This window comes from Dromiciops gliroides, chromosome 5, assembly GCF_019393635.1.
Source record: "Dromiciops gliroides isolate mDroGli1 chromosome 5, mDroGli1.pri, whole genome shotgun sequence".
In the NCBI taxonomy this organism is placed as follows: domain Eukaryota; kingdom Metazoa; phylum Chordata; class Mammalia; order Microbiotheria; family Microbiotheriidae; genus Dromiciops; species Dromiciops gliroides.
In genome coordinates, this window is record NC_057865.1 from 169255319 (window position 1) to 169268378 (window position 13060).

Consider the following 13060-nt stretch of genomic DNA (forward strand, 5'->3'; position numbering starts at 1 on the left):
TCTCCCCTGGATATATTTTCCAAGTCAGTTGTTTTTCCAAGGAAATATTTCACATTACCTTCAATTTTTTCATGCTTTTGGTTTTGCTTTATTGTTTCTTGATTTCTCATAAAGTCATTAGCTTCCTTTTGTTCAATCCTTATTTTTAAGGAGTTATTTTCTTGAGAGAACTTTTGTACATTCTTGTACATTTGGCCAATTTGGCTTTTCAAGGCACTCTTATGCTCATTGGCTTTTTGTACCTGTTTTACCATTTGGCTTAGTCTTTTTTTAAGGTGTTATTTTCTTCAATATTTTTTGTGTCTCCTTTACCAAGCTGCTGACTTTTTTCATGATTTTCTTGTATTACTCCATTTTTACCCTACCTCTCTTACTTTATTTTCAAACTCCTTTTTGAGTGCTTCTATGGCTTAAGAGCAATTTATATTTTTCTTGGAAGCATTAGATGTAGGAGTTTTGATTTTATTATTTTTTGTATTTTGATCTTCATTGTCATCATAGAGACTTTATTTGGTCAGTATTTTTTTTCTGTTTGCTTATTTTCCCAGCCTATTTCTTAACGTTTAACTCTTTGTTGAAGTCGTGTACTGCTTCAAAGGTGAAGGGTGCACTGTTGCTGGCTTCTGGGGGGTTTGTGCATATCTTTTCAGAGACATTTCTAGGAATTTGTAAGTTTTTAGTTCTTCTAAGGTTGTATGATTTAAGGAGAGCTATGTTTACTACTCTCCTGGCCTGTGCTCTGGTCTACAAGCAACAGTGGGCCTACTTTTCTGCACTGGAACTATGATTAGTGTCCCCCTCCACTGTGGCCACAAGTTTCAAGAAGCTTTTGCTTCTTCCCAGCCTGGGATGGGCATCCAAAACTGTGACCTGGATCCAAATTTGGGCAAGACAACAGGGTCCTGCCTCAGTGCCAACAGAGATATTCTTGTAAGTTCCTTCTGGACAATTGTTTGACACCCTTACCACTTGTGGGCTGTGTTCCAGAAGCAGTTGCTGCTGCTTCTGATTTAGAGTTTCCCAAGGCTTGCTTCTGGTTTCCTGGGACTGGACCTGGGCCTGTGTTGGCATGGCCTATGCTGGGCTGTGCTCCACTCTTGCCCCAGTACAACAGACCTTTTGTGACAAACTGCAAAGTTATCTTTGGCTGGAAAATGATTTCACACTGTCTTTATTTGGGGATTCTGCGGATCCAGGAATTGTTTTATGGCATTTGTTGAAGGTATTTAAAGGATGGGTCTTGGTGAAACCTCAGGCAAATCACTGCCTTTCCTCAGTCATCTTGGCCCCACTCTGCCCTAGATATCTTTTGAACACTGTTCTGATTAACACATACTCACCTGGATGCTACTTGGTTGCTGCAATGTCTTCTACCTCCAGCTTCTGGCTCAGCTGAAAACCTGAGTTATCTCTTCCTCAGGGAAGAACAGGTGCTATCATGTTTTCTTAGCTCATTTTTAAAAAGCAGAAACTCTGGCCTGGAAAGCAACAAGATATCTTTTCAGCCTTGTTCCCTCATAGTATTGCCTAATGAGTCCCATCATCTATCACACAGGAGATTCTGTCTCAGGTGTCAAAGGTTTTAGAACAAAGAACAGGTCCTCCCGGATCTCTGTTTTCCTTCCTTCCTCTGTAGATTCTTCTTCTTGATTCAGGGGCTTAAATGAGGTCAGAAATCTCATTGTACCTTATAGTAAACATAGTACAGACCCCACAAAGTTATATCTTTTAAGGACAAACTGCAAGCCAATTAATAATTATTTGTTCACTAAGTACAACTATTATAGCTTATGGATATGGGGAGTTTATTAAATTTTAAATGTATAACTTTTATTTTTACATAATATTCCTCCGTTAATCTATCATCTCTCCTTTCCTCTGTCCAGTGAGACATCTTTAGTAAAAGGATTTAAATAGTAGGGAGGTAGGGGAAGTAATTTAGTAAAATCAACCAATATATTCACTGTCTTACAACCTATGCAATATTCCATACATATGCCAACCTTTCCAAAGAAGGTGAATTTTCTCAATTCTTTTGCTAGGTCATGCTTGATAATTAACATCATTGCTTGGTGTTAAATTTTATTTTTCTTGCTATTGTTCTTCCCATTTTCTTTTTGCAGTCTTTGCTATCCCAATTTTGTTTGCTTCACTTTACATCATTTCACATAGTTATTCCATCCTTTCAAAGATTCTTTATAGTCATTATTTCCTATAAGGCAATGCTCTTCTATAATACTGATATGACACATTTTGTTTAACTATTCATCAGTTAACAGAATCATAGAAACTGTATGTTAGAAAGAATCATATAATAAAATACAAAACAGCCCCTCGCTCCCACCTCATACCCAACATAATAATATACCGTATAAGTGATCATCCTGCCTCTACTTAAAGAACCCCATTGTGGGAGAATCTACTGCCTCCCAAGAGATCTAAATGAACACTATCTCAGAGGTAGTTCAACCACAGTAAAGAATAATGGCAGTATAACCTCCTGATTCCTGAAAGCTATGCCTCTCAATGTAGCCTATACAGATTTGGGTTTTTTAACTACCATATCATACTTTTGACCCATATTGAGTTTGCAGCCTAATAAAACTCGCTATATATAAATCTATCTATCTACCTGTCTATCCACACATACACATATGTATATATACACACATATATGTACACACATTGTACATATGCATATATTAAAATTATGTCTTTTTAACCATACCTTTCCAATTTTTTAGTTATAAAGTTTTCTATTGAATTTATCATTAATCCCTGGTGAACTTCATGTTAATAGATTCAGCCCAAAACTCTAGCCTGTCAGCACCTTTTAGGATGCTCATTTTCATCCAGTGTGTTCTTATTATTTCCAGTTCTGTGCCATGGATAAAAGTAATTAGTGTAACTTTATCCAATCTTTTTTTTTTTTTGCCAGTCACATTGACTATGCTTGGGGTTTTATTGGCAAAGATACTATAGTGGTTTTCCATTTGCATCCTCAGCATATTTTATAGATGAGTAATCTGAGGTAAACAGGGTGAAGTAACTTACTCAGGATCACATAGCTGGTAAATGTCTAAGGATAGATTTGAATTCAGAATTTCCTTAATGAAAATATTAAATACTTTAGAGTGAAGCACAGATCCCAGAGATATTCTGTGGGAGAATTCTGCCAGGTTGACCTTGAACCATTGATGACTATTCTTCAAGTATGGTCATTTAATCAGTTCTGGCTCATATTTCTTCATTTAAAAAATTGTACTATGAGAATTTATCAGTTTGATTTTATTATTATATTGATTTTTACATGCACACACACACACACACACACACACACACACACATATATATATATATATATATATATATATATATATATATATATATATATATATATATATATATATATATATATATATATACTATCTATCCATCATGGATAGAAGGATGGATGGATAGATAAAAAGAAAGATGGATAGATAGATAGACAGACAGATAGACCTAGTTTTCCTTTGTTCAGAGGAAAGATAGGTAGAACTCTATAGACTGAAATGTTATTTGGAAAGAACACACAGAATGAATGGGGGATTCTCATGAATATATTAGAATATATTTTAGAAGAACATTTCAGAAAAATCCTGAAGATACAAAGGGAAACTTCACAAAAGAGACCAAAAAAAGATTTATCTAAAGAAAGTAACATTTATGCATAGAAAAATTCAATGACTTACTTAGAGTTTGCACAGAAAATATACAGAAGATGGACACAATGCCTAGTAACTGCTTATGAGTATAACAGCATGGTGCAGTCTTGTTAAAAATGGTGTCAGGGGTGCTTATACTATATATGGCATGTTCTAGCTAGGTCTCAAAGATGTTTTCTACAGGTAGGGTAATTGCCATACCAAGTATCATTGGCTTTATATGACAAAATGCCAGTACCAACCAGCTGTTTCTATACTATACAGTAAATTACTTTATTTATTACACTGATCTGTAAATGGTTGCATGGCAATAGAAGATCTCTGAAGGTCTCGTCTAACACTCTAATTGATATCTTAGTGATTGACCATAGGTTATTCCCATACTAGGAGGAGGAAATTGACATTAAATGCCTGCACATTTGGTCCTTATTCCAAAACTCCTTCATTTGAAGGCAGGAAAGCTCTGAGTCCACAATCTAGTTTAATAAGAGAAGGCAGTGCTCTCTCCACAGTCTCTGACAGGAAGAATAAGTATCTTGCCACCATAGTGGTTAATTTGTGAATGCCTAATGAGTGTTTTGTAGAGTCAGGATCTAATTTGTAGTGGCCTTTAAATGTGGTGAAAGCTTCCCAACTTCCTTGATTCTTCTTAGGAAACAAACTTCCTTGACAGGGGAGTTTCACACTGAGATGTGAAAAGAACCACAACTGATTATAAAGGGGATACCCTGCACAATACTTCTGGCTTTATGACTCTTTTATTGCTCACCTGTGGTTAAGGCAGTATTTGGGAATTTTTCTTCTTTCTCTGCTAAAAGAAAGAAAAAGTGTGCTGGAGGCTTGGGGATCTCTCTTCTCAAGCTAATAGTATTGCTTACTCATCACAGTTTTCAGGAACACAGCAAAGAAAACTCTGTTCCAATTTATACTGCAAATGGAACAAATGTCTTTCTTTAGTATAAAGGATGGATTCTTTGAGCATAAGGAAAGCCCTTTGAAACCAATTAATATAAGATATTTGGCCTACATAGTAAGAAACATTTCCACCTCTTCTTTTAACAATACAAGTGTACCCACACCTTTTCCTCTGTGCCAAGGGCTTACTGCTTAGCATACTTATATCACCTGAGGCAGATTTTCATTGAATATTTTAATCAATATTTTGTAATATGATTTATGAAGTATTTTAAGAACAAATTGCATAAATCCAATAGGGCCATCTATACTTTGAGTAAAATTTCATTTATTTGAATTTGACTTGAAAACACATTTTTAGTGAAGTAGTATGGCATGGTAAAGGGAGAGAGAGAGAAAGAAAGAGAGGCAGAGAGACAGAGAGAGACAAAGAGAAGAGAAAAGAGTGTCCTGGGCTATGAGTTGGTCCAGCGAAACGAATATGAATGAAAGTGAGCATAATGAAGAAAATAATTTATACAAGAATAACAACATAGTAAAGATAAATAACTTTGAAGAACTTAAGAACTCAGACCAGTTCAATGATTAGTCTCAATTCGAGAAGACTGATGATGAAGCCTACTACCTATCACTTGAGAGAGAGGAGATAAAGTTGATACACAATGAATCATACATTTTTGACAAAGCCAAGATGAAAATTTGTTTTGCTAGACTATGCACATTTGTTATAAAGACTTTATATTTTTCCTTCAACCCCTCATAAAGTTGGGGTAGGGGTTAAGAAGGAGAGAAACTTATTGCATTTTATTTGGAAAAAAAAAGGTAAAACAAAATATGTTTCATTCAAATATTATTGGAAGTAAGGGGTCTATGATACAAATTCCACCTCTGTCACCTTTCTTCTGTGACCTTGGTCAATTCATTTCACCTATGTGAGCTTCAGTTTCCTCACCTATGAAATGAAGAAGTTTGTCTAGGTGGTCTTTTGGGTCCATTTCAACTCTAAATCTGATTTCATAAATCAAGAAAACATGCTTTTTTCTGGTTTACACAGATAAACTACTTAATCCTGTGAATCTCTCTAGACTACAAAATTATAGTTGGGTTACAATTTTATTGTTAGAAGTACCTTCTTCTGCTTCTATTGGTTTTGTTTGTTTGTTTGTTTTCTTTTAACCATATAGGTGTTTCTAACCAGATACCATATTGTTCTTCAGGGAAGCTTATGAGAGTATGAGTAATTAAAGTCAGAAAGTGCCACTCCTAGCTAAAATGTTGTAATTGGTAATGTTTAATGTTTAAAGATTCTCACCTCTTTCAGCTATGTTTTTTCTTTCTCCTGTAAGGCAGTCTTTCCAATCCATTCATACAGTTTTCATTTCCATAAGGACTTACTCTTCAGGAGCTGTCCCCACTCCCCTTAAGAGGTTAGCTGATAATGTGGTTCAGGTGTTATCTCTTCTAAGGGAATTTGCATTTTTATAGCCTCATATAAAGTGAAAATGCTTTAAGGACTTATACTCAAAAGAATACTGACTTTTCAGGAATCACTATCACTGTGTGTGTTAGAAGAGAGGAGGGATTTTTTTGTTGTTGTTGTTGTTGGTAAAAGGTCTCAAAATATTCCTCAAATTATATCATGCAGCAAATGCTGTACTTTGCAAGGAATAAGTAACCCTACTTTTGCAGGAAAGTCCATCAGCACACAGAAACGTGCCAATATGTTACTTTTTCTTCTTAGCTTACTAAACAATAATTATGTGGAAAAAGTCATGTTTTAAATCTCAGGATAGTTTTAGAAATTTCTGGATTTCAGGCTTCAGGTAGGGTCTAAAGTACTTAACTTCTATTTTGGAGATCTTGTTTTGGGCCAACGTCTTGAGGAGCCCTTACAGAGAAGGTTAAACTGTTGGTTAGAGATGTAGGGTAAGGAAAGACAAGATGATTAACATTGTAATTACTATACACAGCAGACCAGGGAAAAAAATCCACCTCTGTTAGACTGGATCCTGATGGGGAAATCTGGGACAACTCATAGGGAATCAGTTATCTAGCTAAGTTTGGTATAGAAGAATGGACTGAGATGTCTGAGGACTGGAAATGGGGTCTGTCCAGGAGTATATGGCACAGAGTCCTCCTGTTGCCTAAGGAGAAGCTGTGAACTTGTACAAGAGGATGTCCTAGACACATACTGAGAAACTGTCATATTGGAGAAGCTTGAAAGGAAGAGGTACCAACTGATAGCTTTTTCTCCTGCTACTCAACTCCAAGTCATACATTCAGTGTCGACTGGGAAAGAGACTTGACTCTGGCGGGTGGCATTTCAGGTTAGGGGATACCTTGGTGACGTACCAGGAAAGGAGCAAGTAAAGAAGCAAGCAGAAGCAGTGTTACTAAAACCCCATGAGTAGAGAAATAACTCAGTTCTAGTAGCTAGCTGAATCTACAGAATAATTACAAGGGAAGGAATCCTATACCAAAGTGACACCTAGAATTCTGTCACTTTGACCCAATATAGTACTTGATAGGAGATGAGTCCAGCAGTCATTTAATGTTACACAGACCTAAATTTAGTTCAGAAACTTATAGAGGTCAGGCAGGGGAGCAAAAATCAGACTTTGTTTTGGATCAGACCATTTTGAAAGCATTGACACATGCCAAGTATCAATTCTGTCCCTGAAATCCTGGAATAACACAATAATCAATACCTTAAGGAAGTAGCAATAGAACCAGTCAAATAATTTTCTCCAGAATTGTGGCAGAGCCTAGCCATAGTATCAAGGCTGAAATAAGGAAACAATTTTGAAGAATATGTATATACATACATAAATACACACATACACATGCATACATGCATATGTAATATATACATATAGAAATAAGCATGTGTGTATGTATATATGTATGTATGTATGAAATATCATCCTAAAAAAATCTTTTGGTGACAGAGAAACTCAAGACAGAAACACTGAAAAAGAAAATAACTCCAAATCAAATACAAGTAGCGACTCAGAGAAAAATACATTTTGGAAAGAATCTCAACTAGACTTCCTAGAAGACATGAAGAAAGAGTGTTTCTTTTTTTTAAGTTTAAAATATTATCTTAAGTGAAATGAAACTATTTGAAATACAAATGTGTAAATAAATAAAAGCCTTGAAAGAAAGAATTGGAAATGGAATTAACAACTTGACACTAGAGGTAAAAAAAAACCTTACCCAAGCAATAAAATCATCGAAAATTAGAATCAAATAAAAAACAATTACTCCATGACAAAGAAAGGAATGTTAAAATAAAGACAAAATAAAGTAAAAAAGAAGAAAAGGTAGGCTATCTCATAACAAAATCAATTGACAGAAAACAGGTAAAAAAGAAAAGCAAATTAAGGATTGTTTTATATTCTGAATGTCATAATAAAAAAAATCTTAGACATCATATTTCAAGAAATCTTAAAGGAGAATTGTCTACATGTCTTTGTCATAAGGCAAAATTAAAGACTAAGGGGGTGTAAGTTTCTTTCCCATAATCCCATACATATGAGTCAACAGACGTTGGATTTAAACCCAGAGCTTCTGAGTGCCTCCATATATAATATATAATATATATATATATATATATATATATATATATATATATATATATATATATATATAATTTATTTGTTTGTTTGTTTTTTGTTGGGGCAATTAGGGTTACCTGACTTGCCCAGAGTCACATAGCTAGTGTCAAGTGTCTGAGGCTGGATTTGAACTCAGGTCCTCCTAAATCCAGGGCCATTGCTTTATCCGCTGTGCCACCTAGCCACCCCTCCTTATATCATATTTGCCTTAGATTTGCACTGTCCGAGCAACTCACAAGACCAAGAACTCCGGGTCAACCAGATCATGGTTTTGGCTATCTTTCTGACACTCTTCTCCAAAAATAATATGTTGTGAAGGAACCTACTTGCTCCTGACTGGAAAGCACGCATCCCACTCTGGAACTCTGACTCAGAAATAAGCCAGAATGGCAGGAAATATCTACTTCTTAGGATTACTAGTCACATGCCTGTGTTCAGAAAAGGAAACATAGAGGCTAGCAGGAAATCAAGCTTACCTAAGCATGTAAATATACTTGACATCACCATTACTGTTGGAGGGGTGGGGATAGAAAAGTTTTATTTGCAGTCCACGGTTTTAAGCCTAAAGGAAAAATGCGTTAGAATAGAATAACAAAAAAGGAACCCCCCCCCCACACACACACACCCCACACCTTCCTGATTTTGAGACAGAGAGAGAGAGAGATGGTGAAGATGAAGAGAAGAGAAGATAAGACAATAAAAGAGAAGACAAGAGAAAAGGAAACAGGAGAGCAATAGATTGAAGGTGGGGGTGGGGAGATAGAGGGAGATTATATATCCTTACTCTTCTTATAGATCAAATAGTCCATAGCTCCTCCAAACTCAAACACTAACACAACTTCCATGCAATGGGAAAGAAATCACAGGTAACTACATCATCCCAGAAAAATGCTTGTCCTTGTTAATCACATCCAGATAAAGAACTATAGAATATGAATGCAGATAGTAGCATACTATTTTCACTTTTTTGGTTATGTTTTATGTTTTTTTTCCATTTTGTTCCATTTCTTAGCATGTTTTTTATAGCATGACTAATGTGGACATATATTTAACATGATTGCATATAAATGACCTGCATCAATTTGTTTGCTGTTTGGGGAAGGAAAATTTGGAACTCAAAATATTATTTAAAAAAAACAAACCCACAGTGTTAGAAGCAAAGTGCTTGTCCTGTAGTAATGGTATCAAACCTTAATAGAAGTGAGGGTCACTAATCCATACATAAAGATCTCTGATTCTGCATATTGACTTATTTATAAAATGTAATTTTACTTTTGTTGCATTTTTGTTGTATTTTTATTTATTTACCAAATATTTTTGAATTACATTCTATTTTCACTCAGGCTGTACTTTGACGTTATGGGCTGTATGCAGCCTGCCAGTTGTCCAGTCATTGTCCAACAGCAAGGGGCCAGAGCACTTGCTGAGACATATGAAAGTTCTTTTAGTGAGGCAGCAAGTCAAATTTTTTATGACTGTCATTTTTATAATAAATAATCCTAACCTCAAGTAGAACATTCCTTTACCCTGATGAATGCAAATCCACTTTGTGAGTGGAAGTTCCATATTGTGGAAGCAGCATGTCACAGGAGAAAGAATGCTAATTATTGAGTCAAAGGAACTGGGTTCAAATATTGCCTCTGATGTCTTCTAGCCATATAAGTTACCTAATAATTGTGCGACTCATTTCTTTTTTTTTTTTTTGCTTGTTTCTTTATTTGCTTTTGTTTTTCTTTTTCACCTGTAAAATTATGGTGGGGGTGGACTTGATCACCTTTAAAGTCCTTTCCAGGTCTTGATCCAGATCATAAGGATCATATAATAACCTAGGAACTCAGTGGATCCAATGTTGTTCGGGATGTACAGAGGTCTAGACCATGGTGCATCTAGAAGCTAGGACTAAACCCATACCAAGACTTTTGGAGACTGACTCCATGCCCTTTCCAGATATCTCTATCCATTATGCACTAACATTTTTATTTGCCCCTTAAATCTTTAGTGGGTTTAATCTTTTTTTTTTTTTTGAGGGGCAATGAGGGTTAAGTGACTTGCCCAGGGTCACACAGCTAGTAAGTGTCAAGTGTCTGAGGCTGGATTTGAACTCAGGTCCTTTTGAATCCAGGGCCAGTGTTTTATCAACTGTGCCACCTAGCTGCCCCTAGTGGGTTTAATCTTGACCACATTCCTCTCCTATGCAGAACTTTGATTGTAACCAGTGGTGTCTGGTGGCATTAGTATTTTGCTATAATCCACTCAAAATACCCTACTACCTTTTCTAATGGCTTTGCTTTTGGAGAAGGGGATGGCAGTGAAGATAGCCTTGAAACAGATCATGAGAAGTAGTGATCTGTTGCACTACATCGAGAGGAATTGGTAATGGATAGGTAATTTGCTTTTGCATTGTAGCAGTAAGGAGTAAAGGCTGCAGCTTTTGTAAAAGGCTTCAAAATAGCCAGGATTACCTATTTAGGTCGACTTAGAAAACCGTTTGATTTAGAATGTCAGCTAAATGAAATTGGTAAATTAGTCCTAGTGTTACTGCATTAAAAGATTCAACAAGAGCTTTAAAAAAACACACAACAGTATGCAATGGCTTCAGGGAGGGGAACAATCATCCAACAGGATTTGACCTTAATGCTTACTCTTTAGGCAATTGTGTTGAATTTGAAATTAAATGAGGGGCCTGTACCACCTAATAGGCACAAGAAGAAAGCACTGATTCACAAAATAAAAAAATAAATAAATAAAAGATATTGGCTCCTGGCAAGGGCCCTTCATTAGGATGAATCAGAATGGATTGTGATGAAGTCCTTTTAGTGAGTCTAGATTTTTATAATTAAGTTGTGCTTTCTCCTTTAATTACTGGTAGTTTTCCTGGGCAAATTTGAAGACAACATTGAAAAGAAAATGAATTAGACATTATATCTCCCTATTGCAAGAGACGTAGCATAGAAGTGTTATTATTTACATCACATAGGCTTCAGATATAATTTTTGGATCAATGCTCCCTTTTCTTATTTTCACTTTCATTCATCTTCTCCTCATTTGCCCTACCTAATATTCACTTCAAATATCCCTGTGTAGGCTGCACTGTTTGAATTTATTATTTAACATCATCAGCACTACTTTATTTCAACTTTCCCTTTTGAAGTTGTCTCCATTTGTCTATTCTGAATATGAAAATAGCTCTCTCAAATGTTTATGCATATCCAATTTTAACTCATAAATCACTGAATCCATCCCTAAAGAACAGTTGTGTGTGTGTGTGTGTGTGTGTGTGTGTGTGTGTGTTTGTTGTTTGTTTGTTTTGGGGGCAATGGGGGTTAAGTGACTTGCCCAGGGTCACACAGCTAGTAAGTGTCAAGTGTCTGAGGCTGGATTTGAACTCAGGTCCTCCTGAATCCAGGGCCAGTGCTTTATCCACTGCGCCACCTAGCCGCCCCCTAAAGGGCAGTTTTAAAGCTTTTGCCAACTATCTTGGGAAGACAAAACAGCCTAACGCTGATACTATGTTAATGTTGAGCAATATAGAAGCATCTGGTTACAATATGGGTCAAGGGATTCACTGATATAAAACCTGAAGGATAATAATTTGAATGACAGTTATGTATTCATTCAAAAAGCATTTACTGGGTATCTAATAAGTCCAAAGTACAATTCTAAGGACTATAGATAAGGCAAAGATGAAGAAGATGAAGAAGATACCATCGCTATCTTCACAAATTTCATAATCAAGAGAGATATATTTGTGATTTCACCATTTCTCCTCCATTTATTCAACTTGCCTTTACCTTCTCAGCCTCCAAAATTCCTGTTCATGTTGATGTATACAATGATTCCCTCTAGGTGTTTTTTATATTCCTTAGATATAATTAGTGTTGTGCATCTCTTATTCATCAACTAGGTACATAAGAATTTTTTTCAATGATCCATTTCCTCAATTATAATCCTTATGACCCTGGGTTTTAAAGAATCTGTAAGCTATACATAATTTTTGAAGTTTCTACCATGTCAGAAAGACTTTGGGTATGATCCTATAAATAAAACATGTCTGGGGGCAGCTATGTGGACCTGAGTCCAAATCCGGCCTTATATACTTGACACCTGCTAGATGTGTGACATTGGGCAAGTCACTTAACCCTCATTGCCCCACACCAAAAAAAAATTTTAAAAATATGACATGTTTGCTATAAGTATAAAGAGGATCATCAGTGATGGGTCATTTGAAATATCTGGCTTTGACAAACTGTGAAATAATGAAAAACAATGCAAAACAGCATGCAGTCCTGTCAGAGCATTTTGTGTTCCTCCAGTAATAGTAGCAAGGAGGAAGAAGTATGATTGGCAGTCATAGACCAGGCAGCTAGGTGGTTAGTGGATAGAGTACAGGGTCTGGAGTCAGCAAGACCTGAGATAAAATCCAACCTCAGACACTTACTAGCTTTGTGACTCTGTTTGCTTCATTTTCTTCAACTGTAAAATGATCTGGAGAAGGAAATGGCAAACCACTCCAGTATCTTTACTAAGAAAACCCCAAATGAGGTCAAGAAGAAATGGACATTACTGGAACAACAAGAGTATTTAGATTGCCTTTATAGATAAACTTTGATAGTCAAGAGATACTCATCTGGTGACAAAATAATAAAATAACCCTGGGGATGTGAATCAGTAATCTTGCCATTATAAAAATAAATTAAACCAGATGACAAAATAAAGAGTACCCAAATTGAATATTAGCTCCTAGGTTTTCTGTGGAAGGATAAAAAGTCAATATTGGTTTTGTTGTGCATCCTAAGGTTATCCATCTCTTACTGCAGTCCT